Source organism: Lepidochelys olivacea (assembly GCF_965140295.1).
Source record: "Lepidochelys olivacea isolate rLepOli2 genome assembly, chromosome: 1".
NCBI lineage: Eukaryota > Metazoa > Chordata > Testudines > Cheloniidae > Lepidochelys > Lepidochelys olivacea.
This window is the reverse complement of record NC_140411.1, coordinates 339,644,212-339,665,360: the sequence shown is the minus strand read 5'-3', so window position 1 is coordinate 339,665,360 and position 21,149 is coordinate 339,644,212. Positions and strand designations below refer to the sequence as shown.

The window sequence follows — 21,149 nt, the reverse complement described above, 5'->3', positions numbered from 1 at the left end:
TTCCAACCATGGCTGAAGCTACAGGGCTACTCCCCAGAAGTTACATTATGCCAGTGGTTGAAGTAGTCGCTGTGTGCTCTTCTTTTTCCTCCTCCCCGCTCCTGCAGAGACGAGAAGATCTGAATAGAAGCAGCTTCTCCTGACCCCCTCTCTCGCCTGGATTGCCCATACTACATCCCTACCCTAGCCCCTGTCCCAAAAGGCATTGTACCTCCTTGTGCTCCAGCTGGGATAGGGTAGCTCTGATTCACCCCTAGCGTGCCCGTGTTGGCACCCCATGTAATCCTAAGCGCTTAATTGGATCCACAATTAAAACTAACGTCTACTAGCCTTGCTGATCTGAGGATCTTGTGGCTTATTCGTAGTTATACACCCATAAGAGCTGTGTGATCAGCAATGCATATGTTCCCAGAGTCATACAAATGAAGTCATCAAGTCCAACCCCCTCACTGAAGCAGGACTAAGTAAACCTAGACCACCCTGATAGGCATTTGTCCAAGCTGTTCTTAAAAACCTCCCATGATGGGGATTCCCAACTGCCCTTGGAAGCCTATTCCACAGCATAACGCTCCTTATAGTCAAAGTTTTTTCCTAATATCTAACCTAAATCTCCCTTGCTGCAGGTTAAGCCCACTACTTCTTGTCAAACCTTCAGTGGACAAAAACAATTGATCACTGTCCTCTTTTATACCAGCCCTGAACATATCTGAAGACTGGTATCAGGTTCTCCCCTCAGCCATCTTTTCTCAGGATGAAACATGCCCAGTTTTTCTAACCTTTCCTCATAGGTCAGGTTTTCTAAACCTTTATCATTTTTCTTGCTCTCCTCCTCACACATCTGTCCTAAAGCATGGGGCCCAGAACTGGACACAGGCCTCCAGCCGAGGCCTGACTAGTACCAAGTAGAGTGGGACAGTTACCTCCCATGTCTTACATACAAAAACTCCTGTTAATACATCCCAGAATGACAGTAGCCTCTTTTTTTTTTTTTTTTTGCAACTGCATCATATTACTGTTGACTCCTATTCAATTTGTGATCCAGAGCAGGAGAGGCTGAGGGATCTGGGTTTACTTAGTCTGCAGAAGAGTGTGTGGGGGGGGAGATTTGATAGCAGCCTTCAACTACCTGAAGGGGGGTTCCAAAGAGGATGGAGCTCGGCTCTTCTCAGTCATGGCAAATGACAGAACAAGAAGCAATGGTCTCATGTTGCAGTGGGGGAGGTTTAGGTTGGATATTAGGAAACCCTATTTCACTAGGAGGGTGGTGAAGCACTGGAATGGGTTACCTAGGGAGGTGGTGGAATCTCCATCCTTAGAGGTTTTGAAGGCCTGGCTTGACAAAGCTCTGGCTGAGATGATTTAGTTGGGGTTGGTCCTGCTTGAGCAGGAGATTGGACTAGGTGACCTCCTGAGGTCTCTTCCAACCCTAATCTTCTATGATCCATTATAACTCCCAGACCTTTCCAGCAGTTCTACCACCTTGTCAGTTATTCTCCATTTTGTAGTTGTGCATTTGATTTCTCCATCCTAAGTGAAGTGTTTTGCACTTACCTTTACTAAACTTCATCTTGTTGATTTCAGACTAATTCTCCAATTTTTCATGATCATTTTGAATACTAATCCTGTCCTCCAAAGTACTTGCAACCCCTCCCAGTATGGTGTCATCCGAAATGTTATACACATACTTGGACAATGGAGTGGAGAGTCATTAATAATATAGTGAACAGTACTGGACTCAGGACTGACCCCATGAGACTCCAATAGATATGCCCTCTCAGTTTGACAGTGATCCATTGATAACTACTTTTTGAGAATGGTCTTTTAACCAGTTGTGCACCCAATTTATAGTAATTTCATCAAGACCACATTTCCATAGTTTGCTGAGTAGAAAGTCTTATGAGACTGTGTCAAAAGCCTTACTAAAATCAACATATATCATGTCTACAGCTCCCCTCCCCTCCAAATCCATGAGGCCAGTAACCCTCTCAAAGAAGGAAATTTGGTTGGTGTGGCATAATCAGTTCTTGACAAACCCATTCTCACTATTCCTTAGTACCCTCTAAGTGCTTACAAACGTAGAGGATAATTTGTTCCAGTATCTTTCCCGATATTGAGATTAGGCTGACTGGTCTATAGTTCCATGCTGTTGTATTTAAGAAGCACTTGCTACCCATCAGTGAGTAGATTTAAAAAAAGAAGGAAATGAAAGTGGTGACGTGGTTAGGCTTGATTTAAGGGTAACTGGAACACACAAAATACATCCTGACATTTTCACTGTGAACAGAAATGAAATCATCCTGGTAAATTCTAACATGAGTAATTCCATTCTGCTGACCTGAATTCCTTGTGCCTTTCGATCACGTATGCTATTATGTAATTCCTGATCCAGACTGCTGTGCAATATTGCTGTGGAGTGTTAAACAGCTGCTGTGTTTCAGACCACAGATGGCGCTATTTCAGTGGTGGGTGAACAGAATGTACAGTATGTATAGACCAGAGGTGGGCAAACTACGGGCCACATCCGGCCTGCGGGCCTGTTTTGCTCAGCCCTTGAGCTACTGGCCCAGGAGGCTAGCCCCCGGCCCCTCCCCTGCAGTCTCCGCTCACTGCTCCGCCGGCACAATGCTCTAAGCCAGTGCACTCGAAGTGGTGGTCCGTGGACCGGTGCCGGTCCGCGAGCCATTGGAGGCCAGTCTGCGCGCACGTTGCGGGGGAGGGGGAATTGCCGGTCCCCCACATCAGATAGCTTGAGAAGCACCGCTCTAGGAGGTGGGGCTGCGAGCTCCTGGGGCCTTGCAGAGCCCGGCCTGACCCAGTGCTCTGTGCTGCGCGGCTGCCTGTCCTGGTGAAGCCACACCGCCAGCCACCGGTGCTCCAGGCAGCACGGTAAGGAGGCAGGGAGCTGGGGTGTTGGATAGAGGGGGGATGGCCAGGGGTGTGGATAGAGGGGGGGTGGCTAGGGGTGTGGCTAGGGGATGGGGCAGTCAGAGGGCAGGGAACAGGGGGGTTGGATGGGGGCAGGGGTCCCGGAGGGGGCTGGTCAGGAAGGAGAGGGGGGGTTGGATGGGGCAGTGGGGGGGGCAGTCAGGGGCAGGGGTCCCAGGGGGGCCAGTCAAGGAGAAGGGGTGTTGGATGGAGCAGGGGTTCCGGGGGGGGCAGTCAAGGAGAAGGGGTGTTGGATGGAGCAGGGGTCCCGGGGGGGGCAGTCAGGAAGAAGAGGGGAGTTGGATGGGGTGGCAGGGGGCAGTCAGGGGACAGAGAGTGGGGGGGTGGATGAGGCAGGGGTCCCTGGAGGGCCCTCAGGGAACTGGGGGGTTGGATGGGGCAGGAGTCTTGGGAGAGCCGTCAGGGGGGCGAGAAGCAGGGGGGCGTCAGATAGGGGGCGGGGGCCAGGCCATGCCTGGCTGTTTGGGGCGGCACAGCCTCCCCTAACCGGCCCTCCATACAATTTCAGACACCCGATGTGGCCCTCGGGCCAAAAAGTTTGCCCGCCCCAGTATAGACCAACACACACACATAGATTTGAAGCCCCATACAGCTGCTGGACCTATGGGGATCCCAGCATTTAACCTTGTGGATCTGAAGGGAATTCATGAAGCTAGACAGTCCCGCTGTGTGGCTCAATGGCCTGCTGCCACAGCTGGCTGAGGGGCAATGCTACAGCCTTTGCTTTGCCACCATACCCATATCCACTTAGAGTGTCTGCTCTCCCTAAGCTTGCAGATCCCTGACCATGTGAGGGGGTGTTTCCAGAGGATCCTGGGAGATTGGAACATGCCAGGCTGATCCCCCTGCTTTTCCTTACATTTGTGCAGACTATGTGCACCTTTGCTCCCCTCTGCACTGTGAAATGGATGGGGACCCATTGTTTTCCAGTGGGCTCTGGGAACCTCCAGATCAAATGATGCTGTATATAAGGACTGTAGGTTGTTGTCATTGCTATGGCTGCAATGCAGCCCATTCAGCTTTTCCTCCCTTGTTTTCAGCCAGAGGCAGCTCTCCCCTCCCACACTTCTTAGGTAGCATTTGTTTAGCTGGTTTTAGGCCTGTACGTTATATTTAAACTGCTGCGGACAGAAGTTGGTGATGAATGTGCAATCGCTCCTACCCACACTGCACATTCCACTCGACTCCTGGTTAATCCAATTGTAACACATAAGTAGCAGCTGGTAGCTCCCCCAAAACACTATGCTACCGAAGCCAACTGAGCCTTTATCCTTACACGTGAGGGGAGAGGATGGTCGAGTCAGCTAGATCTGGTTTCCCCTCCTACATGCATTCAGAATTCCCACCAGTGCTGACATTCACACCCTCCCTCACTCCCACATTTTTAAGAACAGTTGAATCAACATGCGCCGGGAAAATGCAGAGCCTATCATGGTATAATGTTTTTTGGAGAGGTACTAATGCAAGAAAGACTTTCACAATGTAGTTGCCCTTGTAACTTATACTGGCTACACTTGAGCTAAACTTTAATATGTTGTCTCCAAATACCACAGGTTAAAATACAGAGGAAGAGGTTGTAATATTGTTCCAGAGCTATGTGTAAAGACGGGAATGTGGCTAGGGGCAAGAGCAAGTGAGCAGGCCTGAGGATTCCTGGGTTCTAGTCCCACCACAGTTAATGACCTTGTAAAAAGTCAGTTAGACCTAAAAACTATCCAGTAATTTTTCACACTGCCATGTATGGGAGGATAACTCTAAAGGGCCTGATTTTTCAGAGCACCCAGAAGCCCAACTGACTTCAATGAGAGCTGCAGATGCTCAGCACCTCTAAAAATCAATCCCAAGAGGCCCAATTTGTCACTGCCCTGTATCTTGTGTAGTGCAACATGGGTGTAATGTACTACTAAGAATGGCAAATTGTACTAGTGTAAAAGATTCCACAAGGTGCAAGGCAATGCGGGGCCTAAGTATCTTAAGTTGGGCACCCAAATTTAGTGGCGACTTGGGAATTTAGGCCTTACCCCTGTCCGTGCCTTGTTTGCTGATCAGTAAAATGGGGATAATTATACCAATCTTTCCTAGGTGTGTCAAAACTTAATGAGCTGTTTGTAAAACACGTCAAGATGCACAGAGTAAAGGTGCTACATAAGAACAGAGTCATTTATGAAGATGATCACGAAGCAGGATTACAGAGATAATTGGAGATGTGCCCAAACGGATTCAACATCAGATCTGAATTCCCATGTCCAGATGCTTCCTTTGAGGGATACTTGGGTCTGAACTTTATCTGTGTAATGGATCAAAGCTAAGCCCCAGCTCTGAACAGTTACAAGCCCTGGAGAAAGATCAGACCCAGGTCCAAAGCATCTATCTCAGACCCATTTCTAATAATAATGCAATATACTATATTTATATAGCAACTTTCATCAAAAGGTTCCTCAAGTGTTTTACAAATGTGGAAAGCTTACTATCTACATACTGTCACTTACAAATATTTCTTCCATCACTACAGCAAAAGCATCTCTAAGGTGAAATATGGCATCTGGCTAACTGCACAGCAATACCAGGCTTCAAGTATTCCTGTCTGTAATTCAGATACAGTAGTGTTGAGAATCCAAATAGTGAAACAGCTAAATGCAGTTTAGTGTCCTGGACTTTAAACTCCATTTTTCCCTAAATGGATCATTTACAACTTTAAATGCTGTGGCATAGAGAGCATCTTTAGGAAATGGGGAAGTGTACTCCTAGGCCTCGATCCTGCAAAGATTTATGCCTGGACTTAACTTTACACACTCTGATGCCAATGGAATTATTCAGTGAGTAAAGGTAAGCCTGTGAGCGGAGTCCTTCTGGGACTGCGGCCATCGAGTTATATCAGCTGAAAGTCTGTGGGGGCATGGGATTGCAAGGCTTGAACTATGAGGGAGGGGGTCTGGAGGAGGCAGATGAGCACCACTCAGTCTGACAAACCACGAGTGGGTCACATGGGCAGAGATTCTCCATGTCTTAGAAGCCAACCTTGTAGCGTTCAAGTGCATCCTCTCTCATTTGCATCATCGCAGTCCACGCGTGTCTCATAAAACCCCTTGTCTTTGTTCTGTCTGCAAGCTGAAAACTCTAGAACCAGAGTGTGTGTTTTATAGAAAAGCTTCACTTCCAGCAGCTCCAACCATCTTCCTGCTCCTGGTGTGAATCAGAATGCTGCATAGCAGTGTCTTACTTCCATGGGAAGCTAGCGGTATTCTATACTCCTCACTCTCCCTACCTAGGGTTTCTCTTTTTAGCTTCATAATGTTTGATGAGTTGAACCAGTTTTCTGGCACTTCTCCCATTTCCTTAATATTTCAGCAAACAGCCCAAAGGGTACAAAATAGCACAGTCTATGTTTTTCGATGGACTCGGGTCCAACTAATCTTTCTTGGATGTCATTGCTGTGATGGCATATATCCTGGCCCCCAGTTTTTTATATATATATGTTTAAAGCTGTTCTGTAAAGAGTTTTGACTAAGAACGTAAAAGACTTCTGCTTTAAAATGAGTTTTCACAGCTAAGGGCTTTTTCCTGTCATAGTTTATAGCTCTAGTCACACTTGGTAAAACATGGCACGTCTTTTGGTGCCCTGAACAATTTCTTGCAACATTGTTTTGGGGAATTCCTTCCTGGAGATGGAGTAGATCAACACTCACCCTGAGGAAGTCCTGACCTATTCATACCTTGTGGCTTACTGCCAGGCTGGGCATTAGCAATGGTGCATGTTACTGGGGTAGGGGAAGACAGGTGAATGGGTGGCCAAGCAGGTATGCACCAGATACAGAATTGGAAAATGGAGGGGTATGAGTTGATGGGTAGAATGGCAAGTTGGATAAAGTAGCTTGGGTAAAACTATCCAAGGAGAGATGAACCAATATATATTCATCTGAAACTCCTCAGTAAATTACTACTGAGGATCTCTTACCCTCCGTTCTCTGTGAGCAAAGGATGACTTGTGCCTTCAGAATAGATGCAAAAAATTGTTTTCTGTGAAGGGCATTCATTTGCTGTGGATCTGGATCAGGGTGTACTTAGTTAGAAGACCAAACAAAACAGCGATAGTGGGAGAAAATTTAAGTGTTACTCAACATACAAGAAAAGAACCCCCACCATTTCCATGGACTCCCATTACAGAAGAGGTCCCCAAACTGTGGTGTGTGCCCCTCTGGGGTGGAATGTTCAGGGGGCATAGAATCATAGAATATCAGGGTTCGAAGGGACCTCAGGAGGTCATCTAGTCCAACCCCCTGCTCAAAGGAGGACCAATCCCCAATTTTTGCCCTAGATCCCTAAATGGCCCCCTCAAGGATTGAACTCACAACCCTGAGTTTAGCAGGCCAATGCTCAAACCACTGAGCTATCCCTCCCCCCCCATGGCTGAGGCTCTACTCCCAGCCCCCTCTACTGTGGCCCCAGCCTCAATCCCCTGTCTGCATCCCCCTACCAAGCCATGGCCCTGCCCCTGGCTTGGGGGAGAGGGGGCATGGACAGAGGTAAGGTGGGGGGGCCAACCCTGAAAAGTTTGGGGACCACTGCATTACAGTATGTTTCCTTGGCAACAGAAGTGGTAGGAGTGAGACTCTGAAAAGGACTAGCCTTGGATTTTGTACAATATTTTCCTAATGAAGCCCTTGAACAGTTGTGGGACTATAGTCTAGCACCCCATCAAAACTCAGCATTGAGCTGGCAGTTTCTCAGAAAGGTGATGAGTTTTTACCAACCACCTCAAAGTCGGTCACTTCATACTTTCACTTAGTGAAGTTTCTCAAGATTAAAGTCATTACTTGATGGAAATTATATTATTTAATCTAAAAATCTGCTTTCAATACAGTTCGTTAGAGTTCAAGTTGCAAATTCACTTTCATCAGGAAACCATTTACACTCACTCACAAGTAACTTTTTTTTTTTTTTAAAGAATTTTAGGTTGTAGCATCTCAGGCTTGGTCTCTGCCAAATGCACTTTATGTTTTAATGTACTGTTCAAGAAAAATCCCATAGAAACATTTTTGAGGTAGATGAACAAGAAAAAATACTACTTGATCAACACCAGGGATAGAACGGGGGATCGACACAGCTGACATGGGTCTCTTCAGCTTGAGCTAAAGGGTTGGGCTTTGTAGCTTGGGTTGACCATTGGCTCACATACCATTGATCAGTGGGTTACATAGTTCATCTGAACAAAGGAAGCTCATCCCACAGCAGTCAAAACACGGGCAAGTCCCTAGTTATGTGGTGATCACTTTCTGGACTAATACATGACATGGTCTGAACTGGAGCATGGTCAGATGTTCAGTTGTGTGTGTCCTCCCTGTATGCTGCCCCAGCTCTGTGCAGACAGCCGGCACAGCAGACCTTGAACGAACCGCCCATTGACCACAAGATCCATTAATGTACGAAGGTGCCAGGCCAGGTTTATTGTTGGCAAAGCACAGTAATAGCACTTGGCAGACTCTATGAGAATACTAAGACATGTATACCCATGACAATGGACACAGCTCAGTGAATGGTGGGACTTTCCTTTTCCCCCCCCCTCGGCTGGACAAAGATACTCCCTCTGAGATACATTTTTATACCCTGATACAAACAAGTTAGTACTGCCTCTGACATAGTTAGTAACTGCCCCCGGACGTGGCTAGTTATTACCTTGTACATGTTGGTTCAATTAAACATCTTTATTACCTACTGTCATCCTGACCTTAATCTTTTAGGAGGGGTTAGTGTGTTCCCGTTATTCTTGAGGAATGTTTTTGTACCATCTTTGATATTGGGATGTTCTGGTACCACTTGATAGCGGGATGTGTTTGTGTGAGTACTCTGTGCTTGGCACTTCTTAGGAATGTGTATTTTTGCAATCTCAGCCCTATTCTTGACAGATTCTATGAGCAGGTCCTGCCTCATACCAGGCCTCTGATACAAGGGCTTACTTATGTCTTAGGCTCTCTTCCTACTACATGGGGCTCTCCAGAATTAAAAGCATGAGCTCCTACAGCTTGAGCTAAAGAGATCAGTACATAGAGCCATTAGCCAACCATATCCTTGGTGGATCAGGCACTGGGGGAGGAGGGGATTGTAACACATGCTCACCAGTGGGTTACAATCACACAGGCTTTTTTGCACACAAAAGGTCTGAAGTTGAACTGGGCTGAGCGACCACCAGTTCGAGGAAGTGTTCCACACTTTAAAAGATCAGGCCTAGGGGGAACACCTTGTAGGAAGCTCTCAAGTACCACCCAGCATTAGCCATTTTAAAAACTGGGCCCAATCTTTTAGAAATTTAAATTTACTGCATGGGTAGGCCTCATTGTAGGAATTGTTCCTCTGCTGTTATGACCCCTTGCTAACACAGTGTCACTAACTGACCCTCTCTAGTGACTAGCCCACAAATAGGGGTTTGAGTCAGTTGCTGGAGCTAGTCTTTTAGCACAACCAGTGGAGACTTGGGCTTTTAGATCCAGAGGTCCCAGGCTCAATCCCCCCAGAGAGCCCAACCAGAAATGTCACGACTGTCATTTAAATCAAAACAAACAAAACCCAAATAAGTTATAAACAATGTATCTTCATCTCTCACCAAAGTAAGGCTGCACAGAACCTTTTGTTTTCTCTCCTGGACAAAGCTGGTACTTTTCTCCATGGCTGAAGGAGGCAATTCTCACATCCAGCCTTCCCCTTCTTTCACAGAGGGCATCTACACAAAGGCATGTATCCTTCCTGTGGCACAGAAAGCTGCTTTATGAGAGGCCCAGGATTAGATGTGTGTGGATGGGGGTTGGGGGCTGAGCATGGGTTGGGTGCTGCTGTTTAACTCCTTCCGTTCCCCCACAACATAGAGGGCTCTTTGTAAGCACCTCACATAGCCACTACAGCTCAGTGGAAGTTGCCTAAGTGGCTCTGCAGGATTCCTCCCTTTCCAGATACTTGGGCCAGCCAGGACAGGCTGGATTTGCCCCCTGAGGCCTGATTCCTCGGTGGGAGCTAAAATAGGAACAAGATCAGCCCCTAGTCTGTTCCCCAGAAGTGGAATTTACAAGGCACAGTAGATCATGCTATTTGATGGCTCACCTCACTTGAAAGCAATTTGTTTTCAATTTCAAGCATCTTAAAACCCAGCAACACACCACCACGTCCAAGAAAATCTTGGCGATGCACTCTGTACCAAGTGACGCGAACTCCACTCCTAGTATGTGAATTTGAATGGCTTCTTAATGAGCACCTCTTTTCAAACAACCATATTGCTGGAGCTTTCAGAGATGTCACATAACTTTTTTTTTTACGACCAAAAATTAAAAAACAAAACAGCCAACTGGTCTAAAACTACCCTCTTTGAGAATATTAATACATCAAATGCTTGGGGAAAGGAGTTGTAAATCCCTTCTAACCTGCACCTTCAGCTACCCAGAGAATACATGTGTGCATCCATTAGACAGAGTTCTAAAATCAATTATAATGTCGTTCAACAACGGGCTGTTTGTAAGAGGTTTTCTCACATGATGGTTGCAACACAGTGTTCATGGGCTGGAAAGTTCATTTTGGTTGCTACTCCAAGCAAGGGTTAATTTCCACTTCCATCTCTTTAGCACACGGTTGTCAATGGATGGAGAAATTGTTACCTTTTTATTGGTAACACGTGTTTTGTGTTTTAAAATAATTTTTTAAAAAGATTATATAACTTTGTTTAGACCTTTTGCATCATTTCCTAAACCATTCTGTAACTGACCACAAAGGTTTATTTAAAAAAAGAGATTTTGAATTTAGTAACACAAGGAACTGATTTAAAGCAATTTAGAAGATTGGATTTAAATCCACAAAATAAAAAACACAGTGCACAGGCATATTGCAGCTCTTATCCAAAAGGTTTTACAAGCTAAAGGATCAAGGATCCAAAAGGCATTACCAACTATAGACTAAACTCAAGCCACCTTTGCACACATGAAAAGAGGAAGTCAAGCAGGAGTACACCAGTTCAGGGCTTTTCCAGAACCTGTGGAACCCTCAGAACCAAAAACAGCACTGCTGATTGAATTCCTCTTTTGGGAGACTGGATCAGAGATAACGGTCAGACTGTTTTAGTACACATGTTCCAGGACTGTGTTAACTCACCCTACTATACCCTTAATAAATCTGTGTCGTGTGGATCAGAATATAGGCTCACATCACCACTCCTTTTGCACTCCTAATATACACCTGTCTCCATGCAAAATTTGAGTGGGATCTTGTAGTGAGACAGAGTGGCCTCCCTCCAAGCCTGATCAGGAGGGATGGTCATGGACCACTACAGATCTGAATTTGGCTGCAAAATGAGTCACTTCACCCTCTGCTGAAATGCAGTCATTCCTGGGGTGGAATGTAGCAGCTTTTTGACAGGTGTTCAGATATTACGAGGATGAGGTCCTAGAAGTGCACTGCTGAGGATAGTTTAGGTGGAAAGAAAGGAACTACCCACATTTGAATATAGCCTGGACATTTGACCCATGCCCTTACTTGTGTAAAATCCATCAGAGGATCATAAATGTCAAGACCTTGGTCCTGGAGGCCTCCTAGAAGATCCTTTGCTCAGTGATCTCTAATATCCTGCTGGAGTAGTGACTCTGAGAAAGAAATGCCACCTGGAGTACTCGGGGTATATCTACACAGCAAATAGACATCCTTGTCTGGCCTGCGCCAGCTGACTTGGGCTCATGGGCTTAGGCCAATGGATTGTTTAATTTCAGTGTAGGTTATAAACTGTTCAGGAAGGACAGGCAGGGCAGAAAAGGTGAGGGAGTAGCACTGTATGTAAGGGAGCAGTATGACTGCTCAGAGCTCCGGTACGAAACTGCAGAAAAACCTGAGTGTCTCTGGATTAAGTTTAGAAGTGTGTGCAACAACAGTGATGTAGTGGTGGGAGTCTGCTATAGACCACCGGACCAGGGGGATGAGGTAGATGAGGCTTTCTTCCGGCAGCTCACGGAAGCTACTAGATCGCATGCCCTGATTCTCATGGGTGACTTTAATTTTCCTGATATCTGCTGGGAGAGCAATACAGCGGTGCATAGACAATCCAGGAAGTTTTTGGAAAGCGTAGGGGACAATTTCCTGGCGCAAGTGCTAGAGGAGCCAACTAGGGGGGGCGCTTTTCTTGACCTGCTGCTCACAAACCGGGTAGAATTAGTGGGGGAAGCAAAAGTGGATGGGAATCTGGGAGGCAGTGACCATGAGTTGGTTGAGTTCAGGATCCTGACGCAGGGAAGAAAGGTAAGCAACAGGATACGGACCCTGGACTTCAGGAAAGCAGACTTCGACTCCCTCAGGGAACGGATGGCCAGGATCCCCTGGGGGACTAACTTGAAGGGGAAAGGAGTCCAGGAGAGCTGGCTGTATTTCAAGGAATCCCTGTTGAGGTTACAGGGACAAACCATCCCAATGAGTCGAAAGAAATATGGCAGGCGACCAGCTTGGCTTAATGGTGAAATCCTAGCGGATCTTAAACATAAAAAAGAAGCTTACAAGAAGTGGAAGGTTGGACATATGACCAGGGGAGAGTATAAAAATATTGCTCGGGCATGTAGGAATGTTATCAGGAGGGCCAAATCACACCTGGAGCTGCAGCTAGCCAGAGATGTCAAGAGTAACAAGAAGGGTTTCTTCAGGTATGTTGGCAACAAGAAGAAAGCCAAGGAATGTGTGGGCCCCTTACTGAATGAGGGAGGCAACCTAGTGACAGAGGATGTGGAGAAAGCTAATGTACTCAATGCTTTTTTTGCCTCTGTTTTCACTAACAAGGTCAGCTCCCAGACTGCTGCGCTGGGCATCACAAAATGGGGAAGAGATGGCCAGCCCTCTGTGGAGATAGAGGTGGTTAGGGACTATTTAGAAAGGCTGGACGTGCACAAGTCCATGGGGCCGGACGAGTTGCATCCGAGAGTGCTGAAGGAGTTGGCGGCTGTGATTGCAGAGCCATTGGCCATTATCTTTGAAAACTCGTGGCGAACCGGGGAAGTCCCGGATGACTGGAAAAAGGCTAATGTAGTGCCAATCTTTAAAAAAGGGAAGAAGGAGGATCCTGGGAACTACAGGCCAGTCAGCCTCACTTCAGTCCCTGGAAAAATCATGGAGCAGGTCCTCAAAGAATCAATCCTGAAGCACTTGCATGAGAGGAAAGTGATCAGGAACAGTCAGCATGGATTCACCAAGGGAAGGTCATGCCTGACTAATCTAATCGCCTTTTATGATGAGATTACTGGTTCTGTGGATGAAGGGAAAGCAGTGGATGTATTGTTTCTTGACTTTAGCAAAGCTTTTGACACGGTCTCCCACAGTATTCTTGTCAGCAAGTTAAGGAAGTATGGGCTGGATGAATGCACTACAAGGTGGGTAGAAAGCTGGCTAGATTGTCGGGCTCAACGGGTAGTGATCAATGGCTCCATATCTAGTTGGCAGCCGGTATCAAGTGGAGTACCCCAAGGGTCGGTCCTGGGGCCGGTTTTGTTCAATATCTTCATAAATGATCTGGAGGATGGTGTGGATTGCACTCTCAGCAAATTTGCGGATGATACTAAACTGGGAGGAGTGGTAGATACGCTGGAGGGGAGGGATAGGATACAGAAAGACCGAGACAAATTGGAGGATTGGGCCAAAAGAAATCTGATGAGGTTCAATAAGGATAAGTGCAGGGTCCTGCACTTAGGACGGAAGAACCCAATGCACAGCTACAGACTAGGGACCGAATGGCTAGGCAGCAGTTCTGCGGAAAAGGACCTAGGGGCGACAGTGGACGAGAAGCTGGATATGAGTCAGCAGTGTGCCCTTGTTGCCAAAAAGGCCAATGGCATTTTGGGATGTATAAGTAGGGGCATATCGAGCAGATCGAGGGATGTGATCATTCCCCTCTATTCGACATTGGTGAGGCCTCAGCTGGAGTACTGTGTCCAGTTTTGGGCCCCACACTTCAAGAAGGATGTGGATAAATTGGAGAGAGTAAAGCGAAGGGCAACAAAAATGATTAGGGGACTGGAACACATGAGTTATGAGGAGAGGCTGAGGGAGCTGGGATTGTTTAGCCTGCAGAAGAGAAGAATGAGGGGGGATTTGATAGCTGCTTTCAACTACCTGAAAGGGGGTTCCAAAGAGGATGGCTCTAGGCTGTTCTCAATGGTAGCAGATGACAGAACGAGGAGTAATGGTCTCAAGTTGCAGTGGGGGAGGTTTAGATTGGATATTAGGAAAAACTTTTTCACTAAGAGAGTGGTGAAACACTGGAATGCGTTACCTAGGGAGGTAGTAGAATCTCCTTCCTTAGAGGTTTTTAAGGTCAGGCTTGACAAAGCCCTGGCTGGGATGATTTAACTGGGAATTGGTCCTGCTTTGAGCAGGGGGTTGGACTAGATGACCTCCTGAGGTCCCTTCCAACCCTGATATTCTATGATTCTATCCCTGCCCTCCAGCGTATCTACCACTCCTCCCAGTTTAGTATCATCCGCAAATTTGCTGAGAGTGCAATCCACACCATCCTCCAGATCATTTATGAAGATATTGAACAAAACCGGCCCCAGGACCGACCCTTGGGGCACTCCACTTGATACCGGCTGCCAACTAGACATGGAGCCATCGATCACTACCCGTTGAGCCCGACAATCTAGCCAACTTTCTACCCACCTTATAGTGCATTCATCCAGCCCATACACTGGGTTAGTGCATGTGCTGTTTGAAACAGGGCTGCATTAATGTGCAATAGGGAAATTTTAGTGTGTGCCAGCAAGGTCTATATGGCCCAGCTAGTGTGCAACACATTGGTGCATGTTAGATTTCACACCCCTCTAGTGCACATTGCTGGCCTGTGTAGACAAGTCCCAGGTGTCTGTCTAGTGGCAGGCCCTAATTGTGATAATAGTCTGCTATATAATCGGATCTAACAGAGGTTGTTCCTTTAACTACAACAGCAGGAGCTTGTGGTTTTGGCACCGAAAAAGACAGTCTCTTTTGAAGACAGTTGTTTCTGTAAGAACGCATAGTTTGTTACATGGGTTTTCTGTAGAGGCCTCCTGTCCAAATAACGTCCGTGCCAGAAGCTGCCTAGCTTGTGAGATTTTACACATGCCACAGTGATACAGCTACAAGGGAACGTTTATGTTCTGTGCTTCTTTCACTCAACACCGAAAGATCAGTGCACGAGCAAAGAAACCATAAATGGTGCAAAATAACAGTGACAATGCTGTTATCGCTTCCTGGGTTCTAGTGGCCAACGTGAAATGGATTAGTGATCTAAGCTCACTTTTTCCTGGACAGGTCACAAATGGGACTTTTGTGAGTCTTCGAAAATAAATTTATTGAATAAGATGTGGAGATACAGCTAGCAATGACCTGCAGCCAGCCTCAGCCCTGAATTTTCTGGGGTTCAAGTTATATCATGAAATTGGTTTGATTGTGATTTTGATGGTGGTTCTTTTTGGTCTTTCTTTTTTTTTTTTTTTTTAAAAGACACCCCACACTAATTGGAGCCATGTTTCTAATAGGTTAAGTAGGAGCCTGCAACCTTCGAGTAACTTTGTTAGAACCTGGGGACCTCCTGGTGTATGTTGGGCTGGGGAAAGACAGATTCCTCATCTGTAGTCACAAAGCCACTCCAGTGACCCCCTACTCTAGCTTAAAGGGCTCTTAATAGCTTCTGCTGGCTTAACACAGCCCTCTTTCAGGCTAGGGTCGAAAAACTTCCCACTTTCAATCCCTCCTTCACCGCCCAGAAGCTACACCACACATGGCATGCCTGCAGGTGTCAATCTATCCCCTCCACCTCAGACCCCGCCCCCCCCAACGTAAGTACAAAAATGACTGCCCAGATCTGCAGAGGGAACAAAATATTTCCCATTGATACAATATCGATACCATACACCACGGAAATAGTTAAACGTGCTGTTCATATTGGCCCCTGATGCTGGAAACATTTATGTACATGCTTAAAATTAAGCATATGCATGTGTGTTCGGAGGAGTCATGGCTATCTTGCAGAATTAAGAGCTCTTGTGTGCCTCTGTGAGCTGATTTTTGCCCTTAATGAGTAATTTTACAGAAGGTAAGCGAAGCTATATGACCAAATGCAGTGTTGGGGTGGGAGGGAGGGAGAAGAACCAAAAAAAGGGCAATATTTGTCTTTCCTCTGGTATTTCCTATTCTAAGTATAGGAAATACCATGGTAAGTGCAATTACCATGGCGTAGTAAATGTAGCTTTTTTAGTGGTGCCCACTGTACGTTTTTTCCATCTTTAACTTTTATGAGGTTGAACAGAAACCAAAGCTGAGGTTGATTTTGAAGAGCACAAACAGATGAGCTTTGCAATTGCCATAAGAATGCCTTGAGTTTGGTAGTCATGGGGGCGGGGGGATTGGTTGGTTAATCCCTTAATTATCTCAACACTGTGGAGGATGGAGCCTGCGTCTTAACATCTGTAAAATGTTTTCAGAGCAGAGATCATTTATAATGGGTGGGATGCATTCCAGTGGCTACCGAATGCCACTAAGTTGGAAGCATCAGGACTTTTCATGTCCATATTTCAGCAGCTTTTTGAGCGTGGTTAAATAAAGTACAGTTTTGTCGCTGAATTTATTTTTGAATGATTTAGATCGAAGCAGGAAAGGCTCCAGTATACAGTACCCTTTCTTGAATCCATTTAATCTACAGCTGGGCACCTCTGGAAATGGAACCCAGAATGACATTCTTCTCCTCTTTGTGGAAAATATACTTTACGGTAGACCCAAAGAAGATTTCTAAGGAATTGATCATGTAGTCTTCACTTAAGCAAAATGCCTGTTGAGGACTGAGCCCTAAATTTGTAAAATGGCAAACAGCCAATGCGCTGATGTTAGTAACCAATCTTCCCTTGAGTCTCCTTTAGGACTGGACTTAGCAACCTTTTCTTAACATTTTTCTTCAGGTCTAGTATGACTGCAGTTGTCTCTGTGGCTCAGACTAGGTAATGGGATTTAGAGCCTTTCTTCTGTAGGGTATTGGTTCAAATCTATGTAATGGAGGTAAAGAGCAAATGCTGTTATCACCTTACAGTTCTCAGTAGCCTAAACGAAACGGGTTGGTGATCTAGGCCCACTTTCTAGTGGACAGGTCACAATTCACGCTTTTATTGTCAGTCATTGGAGACAAAGGATCCGAGAGGACAGTCAGACTGAACTACCCTCTGACACCTTGTGGCAGTCCCTCTAGGTCATGACTTCTTGGATTTTAAGGCTAGAAAGGACCACTATGATCACATAGTCTGACTTCCTACATAAGATGGATTGTAGAATGTCACCCAGTAGCTATGTCAGTGAAGGGTATTAATTATTATTCTTTTTTACATAAAAAGGAAGATGTCTTTTAGAAAGGCTTCCAATCGCTATTTAAAGTCTCACAAGTGAAGGAGAATTTACATTAGTCTGTGGTTAAATTCTTCCAATGGCTATTTACCCTCACTGTTTATATATATATAACATATTACTCCTTATTGCATCATTTTTCTAACTTCAGCTTGGATCTTATGTCTTTGTCTGATAAATTAAAGAGCCCCTTAACGTCATATACCTTCTTTCTGTGCTGCTACTTCTAGACTTTGATTAAGTTGTCTTTTTCGCCTTCCCTCTGACAAGCTAAGTAGATTGAGCTCCTTACAGTTCTCACTATAAGGCATGTTTCCTAGGACTTTAATATTCTTTTTAGCTCTTCTCTAACCCTCCTGCAGGTTTCCAAAAGTGGAGGCAATGTGGCCCATAGATGGCGCACTAGATGAGAACAGACCTGTGTTCTGTTTCAAAATCTGACACAGATCTGGGTTCTGCTGGGTGATCTTTGGCAACTCACTTCACTTCTCTGTACCTCAGTTTCCCATCTGTAAAATGGGGATACTGATGCTGACCTATTTTGTAAAAGTGCTTTGAGAGCTACTGATGAAAAGTGCTCTAGAAGAGCTAGATATTATTATTTTAAAGTATAATAGTACTTTAATCGGATGCAGGAGTCGAGTAATGTTTTCACCAGTGCCATATGCAGAAGTAATATTAATTTTCTGCACAACATCTCCCTATTTATATATCCAAGAACCCAGTTAACATTTATAGAGAGTTGGAGGTAGGTTGCTTGTTCCGTGGCTAAACAGGGGACTTCCAGTGGACAAGAGCATTGTATTCACATTTCAAAGGGTGTAAAATGGGGCTCCTCTTCCAATTTGATGTGAATCTTTTTGTATTTGTAGTACACTAATTTCTATTCGTATCCTTAGTCTTCCTTTGATAGAAACTGTGCCATCATCTTGACTTTTCTCTTTTAAACCTCTTGAGATGCTGTCTAGTTATGCTATTAGTTAGCATAACTTTTCCCCCACAATAAACATATAATCAAAAACATCCTGGGAAAAGTAATTGTGCTCAGATCCAATGCAAGTTTAAAAGAAAGAGGAAGGAAAAATAAGCACCCAATAAACTAATAGGATTTGAAACAGGCTCACAGAAAAGAGAAAGAAAAGCCACAACTTCATTACATTTTGTGGCTCAGTGCAACAACTGTACGTCACTCTTTCCTCCTTGAAGTGAGCTGGGGTAAACACAACTGATGGTTGAGCTTCAAAAGCTTCAGTTTGGATAAACAACCAAAAATCTGGCTGCTTGTGTGAAGTTTACCTAAATCAGGAAGCAGAGCTGGAATTCTCATGCAAACATGTTTGGCTTATGAGACTTCTAGCGGCATGGTATAGTAGTTACAGCACATGACGTGGAGCTAGCCAGGAACTCCTGAGTTCTAACTCAATTTCTGACATCCTTTTTGGCCTTGGATAAATCAAGTAGAGGCAAATCCTGGTCCCACTGAAATCAAATAGCATTTGACATAGTTTCTATGGCACCAGGGATATGGTTCTTAATCTCCCTGCTTCAATTTCTCCATCTGTAAAATGGGCATAATTATATGCGCCCCTGCCACATCAGAGCACTGTGAGGATTTATTAGTTTAATACTTGCAAGGTGCTTGGAAGATGAAGCTATGTAAGTGCAAGGTTAATTTTTCCTTCTAGTTTTATCTGGGCCAGAAATACTGCAGTAACAATTCTTCTTGCTGTAGTTAATAATGGTTTAAGACAGATCTAGGAAAAGGAGAAATGCCAAAATCAACTGAATTGTCTCAGACCTCAAAGAAAAATGGTCACATTTAGTTTGGGTTGAGGTTTCGGGGCATAGATTCAGACCTGGATTTTTATTTTATAGGTATAGTTTCCTCTTGATTTTATACAGATGAATCTTGGAGACTTGCATCTACTTTGGCATGCACATTCCTTCTCTCATTCATTTTACAGATGACTGGACTGTTGTCCTAGTAATAATCTCCAAAAAAACAAAACCAGTGCAAGGAATTGGGGGCTGGGGAATGGAGCTAGTAATCGCCTCAGATGTGAAAAGCACCTGGAATGACAGGAGCAGAACCCAGCTACTATTGGTCAGGAACAAACACATACAAATTATACTCGCAGCTCCCAGAAATCTGCTACTCTCGCTTGTCATGTCTCATTATTTTCTGCACCCTTTTAATGTGCGCTGCATTTCCAGATGCAAATAAAGGAACCAAGTCTCTGAAATCGTTGCTGCTTCTGAAAAGCACAGTAAGGAAAGGAAATTACATAGGATGAATTTGGAAAAATTATTCACTCATGAAGAGAGGCCAGGCTTTAAAAGGTTCCATCTGTAGCCTCCATTAGGGATACAAACTGCTGCTCTGCCTCAGCCAAGCTGGCTTGTGATTTGTGAAAATAAACGTCAAACTACAGAGAACAGGATAAATTATGTCTTGGGTTGAAAGATCTCATCTCCCTTCAGCCACAATGGCTGATTAGGTTACAGGCAACATTACAGGTGTCCTGATGGCCAGCTGCCAGTTGGATTTTGGAGGTAGTTGTTCTTAATAAACGGCCTGTTCCACAGTTTCTGAATTCACATGTGGAGCAAGAGAGAGAGAGAAAACAACCGATAGAAGAATCTTTTCACTGTGGAATCACCCAGGAAATTACTGACCAAAAGACTGTATTCCACCCTAAGTGTGTGGTGCTCCAGATCACTGGGATAGAGGCTGTGTGCATGCATCAAAGAGAAGGAGTTGGCCCAGATGTGCCTATCGAGTGCCATGTGAATCATCCTTCCCGACTGTTTAAGCTATTCTTCTTCACGCTAGAACACTGCCTTTGATTACAGATTTTTAGGACCATGTAGAATCTGGGTGGCGACAGCAGCCAGGTTTAGGCACAGAAAAACGTGGGAGTCCTTGAAAACTCATTGAATTGGCTGGCCCTATCCCAGCAACCATGCCCAAGATTCACATTGGCCATGCTCCCTCCCTAAACTCCTACGCCACAGGGTGTAGAATGGAGGGCTCGCGGTGCAGAGCCCTGGAGACCTGACGAGTGGACACATGCACGCTCTTGGTTCTCACTTTTCCTGTTTGTAGAACTCTTCATTTCCCAATTCCAGCCAGGACTAGATGCAGAAGCACTGGAATATTCCTATTCTATTCTCCACATGTTCTTATACCACGCTTATCACTGTAGGGCAGGGGTGGGCAAACTACAGCCCATGGGCCGAATCCGGCCCACAAGCCGTTTTTAAGCTGGCCCATGAGCTCCCCCTGGGGAGCAGGGTCTGGGGACTGCTCCCAGAAGCTGTGGCATGACCCCACTCCAGGGCACAGGGTTGGGGGCCGCATCACATGGCTCCCAGAAGCAGCTGCATGGCCCCGCTCTGAGGGTTGGGGGGGGCCGCTCCATGCGTAGAAGCCGCAGAAGGGATATGCCACTGCTTCTGGGAGCTGCTTGAGGCAAGCGCTGCTCGGAGCCTGCATCCCTGAGCCTCTCCCCATGCCTCAACCCTCTGCCCCAGCCCTGATCCCCCTCTTGCCCTCCGAACCCCTCGGTCCCAGAGCACCCTCCTACACCCAAACTCCTCATCTCCAGCCTCACCCCAGAGCCCGCACCCCCAACCACACACACACACCCCAGCCCCAATTTCGTGAGCATTCATGGCCCGCCATACAATTTCTATTTCCCCGATGTGGCCCTCAGGCCAAAAAGTTTGCCCACCCCTGCTGTAGGATCTGAGCGCCTTCCAGTGCATTAAGTGATGTGACTAACATTGGTCCTGCTGTGTTTTCTCATGCTTTCCCCAAGGGGAGAGGTGTG

At 45.8% G+C, this 21,149-nt stretch overlaps 1 protein-coding gene across 1 annotated transcript in view; it reads right to left on the bottom strand.

The window, feature by feature from the left end:
• The window catches only part of CCDC3 (coiled-coil domain containing 3), a 70,323-nt gene that overhangs the window by 27,054 nt on the left and 22,120 nt on the right, over positions 1 to 21,149 (bottom strand). The window lies entirely within an intron of this gene.